General features: G+C 44.3%; 1 long non-coding RNA gene across 1 annotated transcript in view; it reads left to right on the forward strand.

Moving 5' to 3' along the window:
- Positions 1-13,052, forward strand: part of LOC126285355 (uncharacterized) — a 486,767-nt gene that overhangs the window by 134,268 nt on the left and 339,447 nt on the right. The gene's annotated exons all lie outside the window — the stretch shown is intronic.

Below are 13,052 nucleotides of genomic sequence, written 5' to 3' on the forward strand. Positions count from 1 at the left end.
ACGGACACCGTGTAAAATTTGGCGAAACATCCGTCGTGGCTCGCACAAACGGCTTTTGGGATTGTGTAATTTAAGAAGCCATTCCCATAAAGATAGCTGATAACACCCTAACTAGAGGCGGTGGCCTACAGCGAATGTGCGGTTGAAGCGGGTGCATCGAACCACGAGTCAACAAATATCCGTATACGGCGGTTCCGCGGGCACTAGTGACATCACAGCCGGCAGCTGGTGTGTACAGGGGCGTACCAGCAGCCCACTGGCAGTCACACCATTTGACAACCGCCAATAAGTGCGTGGCGGAAAGCTCGTGTAAATTTAATCACTTGAAAATCTTAGACTTTCTATTCATTGTTTATTGCGATTGCAATTTCACATTTTCCACGATAATTATGACAGCCAAAACAGTTGCAGGATAAAGATTTATTAAAATCCTTGACCAAGGTTTCGGTATATATTAATATACCTTCATCAGAAGTAAAATATCTAAAATTACATCCTGCAATGGAGATTAATAAACCAATTGTGCCAAAGGCGCCGTCAGCAGTTACATTATCTCCATTTGTACAGCATGATAGTGGACACAGGGTCGATGCGAACACAGTTTCGCATCAGTACTTCGACTATGATTCCATTTATCGTGAAGAATTTGAACAGTTGCTGTTTCAGCCATTTTTAAAACCTTGAAATTTTACATTTGGTCATTTTCAAGCGTTGTGGGATGTTGCAACCCACCGAATAGCGTAGAGCCGTGACATGATGTATAAGAGCAGTTGCATGTGTTTTAAAATGTTACATTTACCATATACGGTAGAAAGCTAGTGAAATGATATAAACGTTGCCGTTCGTCGGCGTGTAGGCAGACTGAAGTAGCCTGGAAACATAACTGCCGTTACGCTGTCCACAGTAACCCTGAAGATAAGTCGTTAAACTGGATAAGGGAACGAGCGATCCTGGTATGGATTCTTGAAGGGCATTCCCTGTTACACTGCCCCGGTTGGAAACCAGATCGTTTCCTGTTCCGTTGCAGTACTGGTTAGATAATCAGAGAGTTACCACGGCAGCGTGACGCCCAGGTTCCCGCGGCGGACGGCTGCGCTCGCTCCTAGACACGGGCCGCCATGCGCCGTCACCGTGCGGCCTCGAGCGGCCCTCGAGGCTACGCGCGGGGTCGACGTCCGCGCGCCTCTGGCCGCCAACTGGGTCACTTTCACTAGCGCCACGCCAGGGCGTTCACCCCGCGCTAGCGCTCACCTCCCAACCCAAAAATGCCGTTTCGAAATCGTTCCGGCTCGCTATCGGCGTCTCCGGCCTGCCATCTTGAGCACTCTGCATTTCGCAACTGGTCCAGGTGACTACCTTCCACTCTACCGTACTTCAGCGCCGCTTAAGCAACAGAGCTAACGCGAGCCTGCATTCAAGGGCAAAGGACTGTAAAATCAGCACGCAGATTAATGATGCTCAAGTTGTACAAATGTCTGCTTTATTTAATACAACGTGTTTCGGGACGACATGATCCTCTTACACTACTAGCCTTTAAAATTGCTACACCACGAAGATGACGTGCTACAGACGCGAAATTTAACCGACAGGCAGAAGATGCTGTGATATGCAAATAATTAGCTTTTCAGAGCATTCACACAAGGTTGGCGCCGGTGGCGACACCTACAACGTGCTGACATGATGAAAGTTTCCAACCAATTTCTCATACACAAACAGCAGTTGACCGGCGTTGCCTTGAGAAACGTTGTTGTGATGCCTCGTGTAAGGAGGAGAAATGCGTACCATTACGTTTCCGACTTTGATAATGGTCGGATTATAGCCTATCGCCTTTGCGATTTATCGTATCGCGACATTGCTGCTCGCTTTGGTCGAGATTCAATGAATGTTAGCAGAAAATGGAATCGGTGAGTTCAGGAGGGTAATACGGAACGCCATGCTGGATCCCAACGGCCTCGTATCACTAGCAGTCGGGATAACAGGCACCTTATCCGCATGGCTGTAACGGATCGTGCAGTCACGTCTCGATCGCTGAGTCAACAGATGGGGACGTTTGTTAGCAAGGCAACAACCATCTGCACGAACAGTTCGACGACGTTTTCAGCAGCATGGACTATCAGCTCGGAGACTATGGCTGCGGTTACCCTTGACGCTGCATCACAGACAGGAGCGCCTGCGATGGTGTACTCAACGACGGACCTGGGTGCTCGAATGGCTAAACGTCATTTTTTCGGATGAATCCAGGTTCTGTTTACAGCATCATGATGGTCGCATCCCTGTTTGACGTCATCGCGGTGAACGCCCATTGGAGGCGTGTATTCGTCATCGCCATACTGGCGTATCACCCAGCGTGATGGTATGGGGTGCCATTGGTTACACGTCTCGGTCGCCTCTTGTTCGCATTGACGGCACTTTGAACAGTGGACGTTACATTTGAGATGTGTTACGACCGTGGCTCTATCCTTCATTCGATCCCTCCGAAACCCTACATTTCAGCAGGATAATGCACGACCGCATGTTGCAGGTCCTGTGCGGGCTTTTATGGATACAGAAAATGTTAGAGTGCTGCCCTGGTCAGCACATTCTCCAGATCTCTCACCAACTGAAAACGTCTGGTCAATGGTGGCCGACCAACTGGCTCGTCACAGTACGCAAGTCACTACTTCTGATGAACTGTGGTATCGTGTTGAAGCTGCGTGGGCAGCTGTACGAGTAGATGCCATGCAAGCTCTGTTTGACTCAATGACAAGGCGCATCAAGGCCGTTATTAGGGCCAGAGTTAGTTGTTCTGGGTACTGATTTCTCAGGATCTATGCGCCGAAATTGCGTGAAAATGTAATCACATGTCAGTTCTAGTATAATATGCTTGTCCAATGAATACTCGTTTATCATCTGCATTTCTTCTTGGTGTAGCAATTTTAATGGTGAGTAGTGTATTAAGTTTTTAAAATGACTATAATGTTAGGCACAGTCAAAAATTTCGTTCCGAACTTTGTGACCGAGCAAGGTGGCGCAGTGGTTATGACAGTGGATTCGCATTCGGGTGGTAAACGGTTCAGATCCCCCTTCGTCCCTCCAGATTTAGCATTTCCCTAAATCGCTCGTGGCAGTGCCGGGAAGGACACGGCCGATTTCCTTCCCCATCCTTCCGTAATCCGAGCTTCTGCCCCGTCTCTAGTGACCTCGCTGTCGTCGAGGCCTTAAACTCTTAATCTACCTCCTTCCCGAAATACGTCACGTTCAGTTAATAACACCTTTGCACAACTGGTGGTTCATAAACACCGAACTGATACAGTGACAACAGTTGTACATATGACTTCACAACATAGTCGTACGGGAGTTACCGACTTGTTTAACTTATTGTTACTGTGCCGATACAGTGCTGTTGAACTTTTTATCCTGTAGTGTAACACAGTAATAAAGCTGTCCGGTTGTTAGCTTAGATATGAACCGGCGAGAGATAAAGTGGACGCGCTCCGATCAAAATTTCCTACCATTCAGGTTGACTCGGGACCTCGGCAGAGAAACAATAACATAAAAGTGTAAAGTTCAGTTAAAAGTGTAGAAGTATGGAACCGGAATAAACCCTGTAGATGGTGCTAGCCGCCAGTGTAGGGCCCGCGAGAACGCGTCTGCAGCATCTGCTTCCTGTAACGGCTGACGACGAATGTCGACACATAGTAACCCAAGTTCCATACATCGTATCGGTTTCAGACTCGTAAACATTTCGAGTCTTGTGCCTACAAACAACGATTTGCAAACAGAATTGGTTTACTGTTATAATTTGAAGGAAACTGTTGCAGAATCACATCGAATGCTTGTCGAAGCTTTCAGCGAATATGCTCTTGGGATAACACAGTGTTTCGAGTGGTCCGAAAAATTCAAAAGTGGTGATTTTTGACGTGAGAAACGACGAGCGCGGGAACCACCGAAAAAGTTCGAAGACAACGAATTCCAGACCTTATTGGATGAAGAGGATACTCAGACTCAACAGGAACTCGCGTAACAATTTAATGTAACGCAGAAAGCTATGGGAAAGGTGCAGAAATTGGGAAATGGGTTCCACATGTATGGAATGAAAAGAGCAAGCAAATCGAAAGACCACTTGTGAAATGCTGCTCGCCTGATACAAAAGAAAGTTTCTCCATTGAATAGTGACATGTGATGAAAAATTGATATATTTTGAGAATCCTAAGTGTTGTAAATCATGGGTGAATCCAGGCAAACGATCGACATCCACTGCAAGACTAAATCACTTTGGAAAGAAGACTGTGCTCTGTGTTTGGTGGAATCAGAAGGATGCCATCTATTATTTGCTGCCAAAACCTGGTGGAACCGTTAACACTGATGGCTACCAACAGCAAATGATGGATTTAAATCGAGCATTGCATGAAAAAGACCGAAGTATGGAAAAAATATTGCTCCATGATGACGCCCCATCAAACACAGAAAAACGGGTCAGGAAAACGATCAAGGCGTTCAGTTGGGAAATACTAGGGCATGCAGCTTATTCTCCCGACTTAGCTCTGTCAGATTATCATCTGTTTCCATCACTGGCACACGCTCTCGCTGAGCAACACTTCAGCTGGTATGAAAAGGTACGAGAATGGCTCGCTGAATGGTTCACTTCAAGACAACTGTTTTCTTGGCGTGGCTTTCAGAGACTGCCGGAGAGGTGGTAGAAATGATTAATAACAGTGGAGATTATCTTGAATAAAATATTGTTTATTAGTTTCAAACAACAGACGTGTAATTATTGCAATCAAATTCCAGTTTCATACTTCTACACCTGGTACTTAGTCCACCAGAATAACATGCAGCACAAATAACAGAATGGCAGAAGCAACGGCGTTGTATCCCACTAAATGCTATGCTGAAGAGCTAAAATGCAAACTTGCCACTTAAGGATGTACTTAAAAGTCCCGAAATGCATCGTAACCATTATATAGGAATATGTTAATATTTAGAGTATGTAACCAAGAGACGGCTATAACATTCTGCTTTCAAATTGTGCGATATTCCCGTGGCTATTAAAATTAAGCTTTATAATCGTATAATCTCTACAGTCATACATTATCTCCATAACCATAAAAACTCCACAAATACAAGATACTTTTAAGCCTATGATGTCGATTAGAACGTTGACTTTCCCACAGTTGTGTCATCCTGAATTAAAGTAGTGCATCTGTACTGACCAGATGTCAAAGAAAGGTCAGTGGGAACATATTGTACTGCCATCGGATGCCATGCTGTTAATTGTTGTTGTTGTTGTGGTCTTCAGTCCTGAGACTGGTTTGATGCAGCTCTCCATGCTACTCTAGCCTATGCAAGCTTCTTCATCTCCAATAACCTACTGCAGCCTACATCTCTCTGAATCTGATTAGTGTATTCATCTCTTGGTCTCCCTCTACGATTTTTACCCTCCACGCTGCCCTCCATTACTAAATTGGTACCGAGCGAGGTGGCGCAGTGGTTAGACACTGGACTCGCATTCGGGAGGACGACGGTTCAATCCCGCGTCCGGCCATCCTGATTTAGGTTTTCCGTGATTTCCCTAAATCTCTCCAGGCAAATGCGGGGATGGTTCCTTTCAAAGGGCACGGTCGACTTCCTTCCCCGTTCTTCCCTAATCCGATGAGACCGATGACCTCGCTGTCTGGTCTCCTTCCCCAAACAATACCAACTAAATTGGTGATCCCTTGATGCCTCAGAACATGTCCTACCAACCGATCCCTTCTTCTAGTCAAGTTGTGCCACAAACTCCTCTTCTCCCCTGTTCTATTCAATACCTCCTCATCAGTTACGTGATCTACCGATCTAATCTTCAGCATTCTTCTGTAGCACCTCATTTTACCCCTGCCACCTTCAGAATTTGAAAGAGAGTATTCCAGTCAACATTGTCAAAAGCTTTCTCTAAGTCTACAAATGCTAGAAACGTAGGTTTGCCTTTCCTTAATCTAGCTTCTAAGATAAGTCGTAGGGTCAGTATTGCCTCACGTGTTCCAACATTTCTACGGAATACAAACTGATCTTCCCCGAGGTCGGCTTCTACCAGTTTCTCCATTCGTCTGTAAAGAATTCGCGATAGTATTTTGCAGCTGTGACTTATTAAATTGATAGTACGGTAATTTTCACATCTGTCAACACCTGCTTTCTTTGGGATTGGAATTATTGTATTCTTCTTGAAGTCTGAGGGAATTTCGCCTGTCTCATACATCTTGCTCACCAGATGGTATAGTTTTGTCAGGACCGGTTCTCCCAAGGCTGTCAGTAGTTCTAACGGAATGTTGTCTACTCCGGGGGCCTTGTTTCGACTCAGGTCTTTCACTGCTCTGTCAAACTCTTCACGCAGTATCATATGTCCCACTTCATCTTCATTTATATCCTCTTCCTTTTCCATAATATTGTCGCCAGCCGGTGTGGCCGTGCGAGTCTAGGCGCTACAGTCTGGAACCACGTGACCGCTACGGTCACAGGTTCGAATCCTGCCTCGGGCATGGGTGTATGTAATGTCCTTAGGTTATTTAGGTTTAAGTAGATCTAAGTTCTAGGGGACTGATGACTACAGATGTTAAGTGCCATAGTGCTCAGAGCCATTTGAACCATAATATTGTCCTCAAGAACATCGCCCCTGTATAGACCCTCTGTATACTCCTTCCTCCACTCTGCTTTCCCTTCTGTGCTTAGAACTGGGTTTCCATCTGAGCTCTTGATATTCGTGCAAGTGGTTCTCTTTTCTCCAAAGGTTTCCTTAATTTTCCTGTAGGCAGTATCTATCTTACCCCTAGTGAGATAAGCCTCTACATCCTTACATTTGTCCTCTAGCCATCCCTGCTTAGCCATTTTGCACTTCCTGTCGATGTCATTTTTGAGACATTTGTATTCCTTTTTGCCTGCTTCATTTACTGCATTTTTATATTTTCTCCTTTCATGAATTAAATGCAGTATCTCTTCTGTTACCCAAGAATTTCTACTAGCCCTCGTCTTTTTACCTACTTGATCATCTGCTGCCTTCACTATTTTTCATCCATCAAAGCTACCCATTCTTCTCGTGCTGTATTTCTTTCCCCCATTCTTGCCAATTGTTCCCTTACGCTCTCCCTCAAACTCTGTACAACCTCTGGTTTAGGCAGTTTATCCAGGTCCCATCTCCTTAAATTCCCATCTTTTTGCAGTATCTTCAGTTTTAATTTACAGTTCATAACCGATAGATTGTGGTCAGAGTCCACATCTGCCCATGGAAATGTCTTACAATTTAAAACCTGGTTCCTAAATCTCTGTCTTACCATTATACAATCTATCTGAAACCTTCTAGTATCTCCAAGGTTCTTCCGTGTATACAACCTTCTTTCATGATCCTGAACGAAGTGTTAGCTATGATTAAGTTGTGCTCTGTGCAGTATTCTACCAGGCGGCTTCCTCTTTCATTTCTTAGCCCTAATCCATATTCACCTATTACGTTTCCATCTCTTCCTTTTCCTACTGTTGAATTCCAGTCACCCATGACTATTAAATTTTCGTCTCCCTTCACTACCCGAATAATTTATTTTACGTCATCATACATTTCATCAATTTTTCATCATCTGCAGAGCTAGTTGACATATAAACTTGTACTACTGTTGTAGACGTAGGCTTCGTGTCTATCTTGGCCACAATAATGCGTTCACTGTGCTGTTTGTAGTAGCTTACTCGCACTCCTATTTTTTTATTCATTATTAAACATACTCCTGCATTACTCCTATCTGATTTTGTATTTATAAGCCTGTATTCACCTGACCAAAAGTCTTGTTCCTCCTGCCACCGAACTTCAATAATTCCCACTATACCTAACTTTAACCTATCCATTTCCCTTTTTAAATTTTCTAACCTGCCTGCCCAATTAAGGGATCTGACATTCCACGCTTCGATCCGTAGAACGCCAGTTTTCTTTCTCCTGATAACGACGTCCTCCTGAGTAGTCCCCGCCCGGAGATTCGAATGGGGGACTATTTTACCTCCGGAATATTTTACCCAAGAGGATGCCATCATCATTTAATCATACAGTAAAGCCGCATGCCCTCGGGAAAAATTACGCCTGAAGTTTCCCCTTGCTTTTAGCCGTTCGCAGTACCACGACAGCAAGGCCGTTTTGGTTATTGTTACAAGGCCAGATGAGTCAATCATCCAGACTGTTGCCCCTGCAACTACTGAAAAAGCTGCTGCCCCTCTTCAGGAACCACTCGTTTGTCTGGCCTCTCAACAGATACCCTCCGTTGTGGTTGAACCTACGGTACGGCTATCTGTATCGCTGCGGCACGCAAGCCTCCCCACCAGCGGCAAGGTCCATGGTCCATGGTGAAAGATGGTGTTAATTACGCTAGATGAATTCACATAGTTACGTGCGGCAGTAGTAGAATCACTGGAAGGAGGAAACAGCCCAGAGTTATGTCAGTGTCTTAATAAACTCGTTGGCACCTTACCTTCCTTTGACTGTTAGCCAACTTTCAGGTCTCGTTATTTATAGTGGATGGTGCGCAGACTGACCTGGTATTCGAGAGCTGCTGAGAAAAATTTAAGGTGCGGTCTTCTTAATCAGGTTTATTATTTTGTTCAACATGCAGTCACAGATATAGGGCATTGCCAGCTGTTATGAATTTAAATGGACACTCCATCTGCGCACAAGAACGTATTGATTGTGAGAATCGGTTTCGGCACCCAGCCAGCCCTTCGATGACGACGAAGGGGCCTGAACCGGTTGTAGGTGTGAATAGGTTTCCATGCAACTGGAGCTGCAATTTTATCAATTTGAATAAGGATGTCTACGATGTAAGTAAATCAAAGCAGATGAACGGTAGGTCATTTGTGTTCGGAAGATCACTGCTGCATTCTTCCTTCACTTGCATCCATTAAATTCACTTTGTGAAATACTCGTCCGTTTCCGACCGCAAGCTAGTCGTGGGTAAGTTTAAAATTCGGCTATCTAAGTCCTTCGATGGAGAAAATGCAAATATGAGTACTGCAAATCGACTGTTCTTAGATTTCTCTTTCCGACTTGGCACTTACCAGCATGAGATGGTAGAGGTGATCGCGTCGGATAATAAGTAAAACTGTCCGAATAAAATAGGACAAATTTGAAAGAGTTCTTTTGCTATGTGAACATTTGTTTATTTGAATAGATATTTACGACATAAAAAGTTACAGTGTCCTGTGGTACCCTAGTGGAAAACGTCATAATGAGTACTGGGCTGTCAGATACTTCTACAGTGGTTACGAAAATAATGGCTTACGTAACGGTAGTTGGATAAAAGAAAAATAAGTTGCTACCAAGCGGATTTTGTTAATTTTATCATAAAACAGTAATTTAGGCTTGGTCAGCGTACGTAATTCAGCGATATTCTCGGAATACAAGAAAATTGCAGAGAACATGAACTTTACAGAAGACCAGCACAAAGTAGTTTCTGTCCCGCAAGTCGTAGACTCAGTAGCTTTGACAGGCTTCCAGCTGTTTGCTTGGTGTTAGTGCTAGCCCCATTTGTAGAGGGCATGGTACGGTAGGTCGCAGAGACGTGATACAGGAGATTGATTTCTTTCACCGACACCCGGCTTCGTCCACCCCTCTTTCTGTCGCGGACGGGGCATCGCTACTTACATATCATTCCCTGTTTAGTGCACCATAATATCAAAAGTATCTGGACACACACATTTGCGGGTATTAGTATGAGGTATCTCCACTCTCTGCCTTTATGACGGCTTGAACTCTGCTGGGAACGCTTTCAGTGAGATGACTGACTGTGTAGAAATGGCAGTCCATTCTTTCTCAAGATCCGAAACCGGACAAAATATTGATATTGTGCTCTGGGTTCTGGAGCAAAGTCGATATTGTAACTCATCCCAGAGGAGCTCCACACGCTTCATGTCGGGACTCTTGGCAGCCTAGTCTATTTCAGGAACTTTGTTGTAAAACGTGATTGTTCACAAACCAGTGCCTCAGTGACAGAGTGCATTTTCATGCTGGTGCACTCAGTCATCGTCTCCTATTCGTTCCTCTACTGTACGCACTACACAGTGCTATCTAATGTGTTCATATTCTTCTGCATTTAGCGTCTTCCTAAGCGCAACAAGGGGACCAAATCCTAACCACAAAAAATACCCCCTTATCGTAACACCGCCTCCTTCGTACTTGACTGTCGGTAGTACAGGTAATGGTAGTTAACCTTCTCCAGGCATTCACCAAACCCAAACGCTTCCATCTGATTGCCATAGCGTATATAGCGTGATTCGTCACACCAAATCACTCTTTTTTCCAATCATTCACTGTCCAGTGGAGTCTCTCTCTACACCAATTGTGTCGCTTAGCATTGACTACAAAAATGATTGTTGTGTTAGTTGTTCGACTATTGTATCTCATTCTTTTTAACTTCCTACACACAGTCATTGTGCGAGAAGGAATGCTAGTAACACTTCGGAATTCAACAGTGATTATTTCCATTGATTTCACGAGGTTTCTGTTTTACAACAAATCTCCGCAGTGTTCGACGGCCCCTCTCCGTCAGTACACGAGGTCTCTCAGGTCTTGGTGTAGGTGCGGTTGTTTCTTTACTTTTCCGCTTCAGCCATATCACCAGTAGTCGAGGTGGCAGCTTCAGTATGGCTGAAATTCCCCTTACGGATTTGTTACTCGGGTGGAGTCACTGAGCTCCTGACCGATCCATTCTTTTGTTACTTCTTCTCTTTTGATAACATGATACCGTTTGTACTTTTTCTTCTATACTGGCACTACTGAAGATGGAATCGGAATGACGATCTTGAATGCAAGCTGGCTTGTTATTAGGGAAGATCACGGAAAAAGCAGTGAGTGAGAGACAGGGAGATGAAGGAATTTTTCATATACTGTGATTGAAATCTCTTCACGCCTGCCCTTTGTTAAGCAGTCGCGGCACCGTGGCTATGTGTAAAGTAGCACTTACGCGCCTCTAGTGACCTCGCTGTTGGCAGGACGTTGAACTCTTGAGAGGCAAAAGCTAACAGTGCAACAAATGCCAGCTGGTGAGAGAGTCGTGGAGGACCGGTTCAGGCTTTTTGCGACGTGCGTGTCACTAAGCTGTCATAGTTAAACCCAGTTTAGCTGTAGAATGTTCCTTTTAAAATTTTCTTGTCCTTGTGAATTGAAATTGCAATCGCTCTACGTTCGTTATATGTACTCGCTGTGTTTCATGCTAGTTCGCGTGCTACAGAGCAGCATAGATCAAAGAATTTTTGCAGAATACGAGACGCAGTAATTAAAAATAGTTGCATGTGTACGTCCGCTTCATTTTTGTTTGACAAATGATTTAGTAACGCCGATATAACTGTTACTTGCCAACACATTACTATTTCTGCAGGAAGAAGCTGGCTTCCGAAGGGATCAGTACAGAAGCCGAACGACAACGTTCCAGATAATCTGTAATAGGGAACTAATCTCAACACAGTTGTTCATAACTCTATTGCTTGGTGTTAAAAGCTTAGAGCTACCCTGATATTATATTGTGTGAATCATTCTTGAGGATCAGCTTGCAATTCTCGTTGAATTTGCAGAGTGCAGACGACGCCAGAAAGATGATGGACGGGACTGTCTAATGGGTGTTGGATGTGCTTAATGTTTTACGATCTTGATGCTCATCCTGTTCATTGGATACCTAGCTATAGACTAGACATGGCATCCCCGTTCATGCATTTTTGTTTGTGGAATGGTTCATTCTCCTCGTCAGTATGCAAATTGTCCAGAATTAGAATCCAAGTATGTCATCTTGCTATAGCTGGGTGCTCCTTCGCGATACTTGAGCACATGGGCTGTCTGTTGGTGTTCATCCGTCTTACCAAGCAGAGCTGGTCATAAATTTTGAAAGCATTATAACGTGTTCTTCCTTTTTACTGACAACTGTCGAGGGTAAGTCAAAAGGGTTGAATACCGCTGATCGTGGACACAATTTTCAGTTTGTTTAGTCGTTCTTAGGGAGCTCTCCGTGTTTGGCCTTCGTTAAAATTACAGACACAACTTTCGGTTTACAGTTACTTATCTCTAAGTGCAGAACGTTAAATTTTCACTCAATCTTACCTGGCCATGAGAAGTGGCGTAGTGGTTCAATCATTAGACTTGCATTCAGAAGAAAAGGGATTCAAATCCCTGTCCAGTCATCCACATTTGGTTTTTGCTTAAGGCGTATGCTGCGATGATTCCTTTGAAAAGGACACGGCCGATATCCTTCCCCATCCTTCTCCAGTCGCAGCTTGCCCTCTGCCTTTAATAACGTCGACTCGACGTTACATCCTGATCTTCCGCGCTTCTTACTCCAAAAACTGTTTGGTAATAGTTGATTTGCGTGACTGTTTCAATCGGACGTGTCGCAGATGATACCTGTACCATTCCTGTACGGTGTGTCTACGACAACTCGCATTGGCACAGTAGTCGACGTATCTGATCTTCAGAGATCTAGAACGTCTACAACTTTATGAAGAAAAAATTATTCTAGATGTGAAACTTCCTGGCAGATTAAAACTGTGTGCCTGACCGAGCCTCGAACTCGGGACCTTTGCCTTTCGCGGGCAAGTGCTCTACCATCTGAGCCACCGAAGCACGACTCACGCCCGGTACCCACAGCTTTACTTCTGCCAGTATCTCGTCTCCTACCTTCCAAACTTTACAGAAGCTCTTCTGCGAACCTTGCGGTTGCTCAGATAGTAGAGCACTTGCCCGCGAAAGGCAAAGGTCCCGAGTTCGAGTCTCGGTCGGGCACACAGTTTTAATCTGCCAGGAAGTTTCATATCAGCGCACACTCCGCTACAGAGTGAAAATCTCATTCTGCTATTCTATATGTTTTGCGGGATACGGACTGATGCCGTAATACGGTAGTTCAGTGATTTAGCGTAGTGATTCTGTGCGAACTATTTCCGTAATCACAACTGAAAAAAAGGAAAAAATTTTATTTGTGACAACTTTCTACTAAGATAAATAAAATTACCTACTCCCAAAACACTTTTTAAAATCATTAAAGTTAATATTTTCGAACTATACTTTTTAATATTGAATCACAGATTTT

The sequence above is a fragment of the Schistocerca gregaria genome, chromosome 8 (genome assembly GCF_023897955.1).
Source record: "Schistocerca gregaria isolate iqSchGreg1 chromosome 8, iqSchGreg1.2, whole genome shotgun sequence".
NCBI classification, from domain to species: Eukaryota; Metazoa; Arthropoda; class Insecta; order Orthoptera; family Acrididae; genus Schistocerca; species Schistocerca gregaria.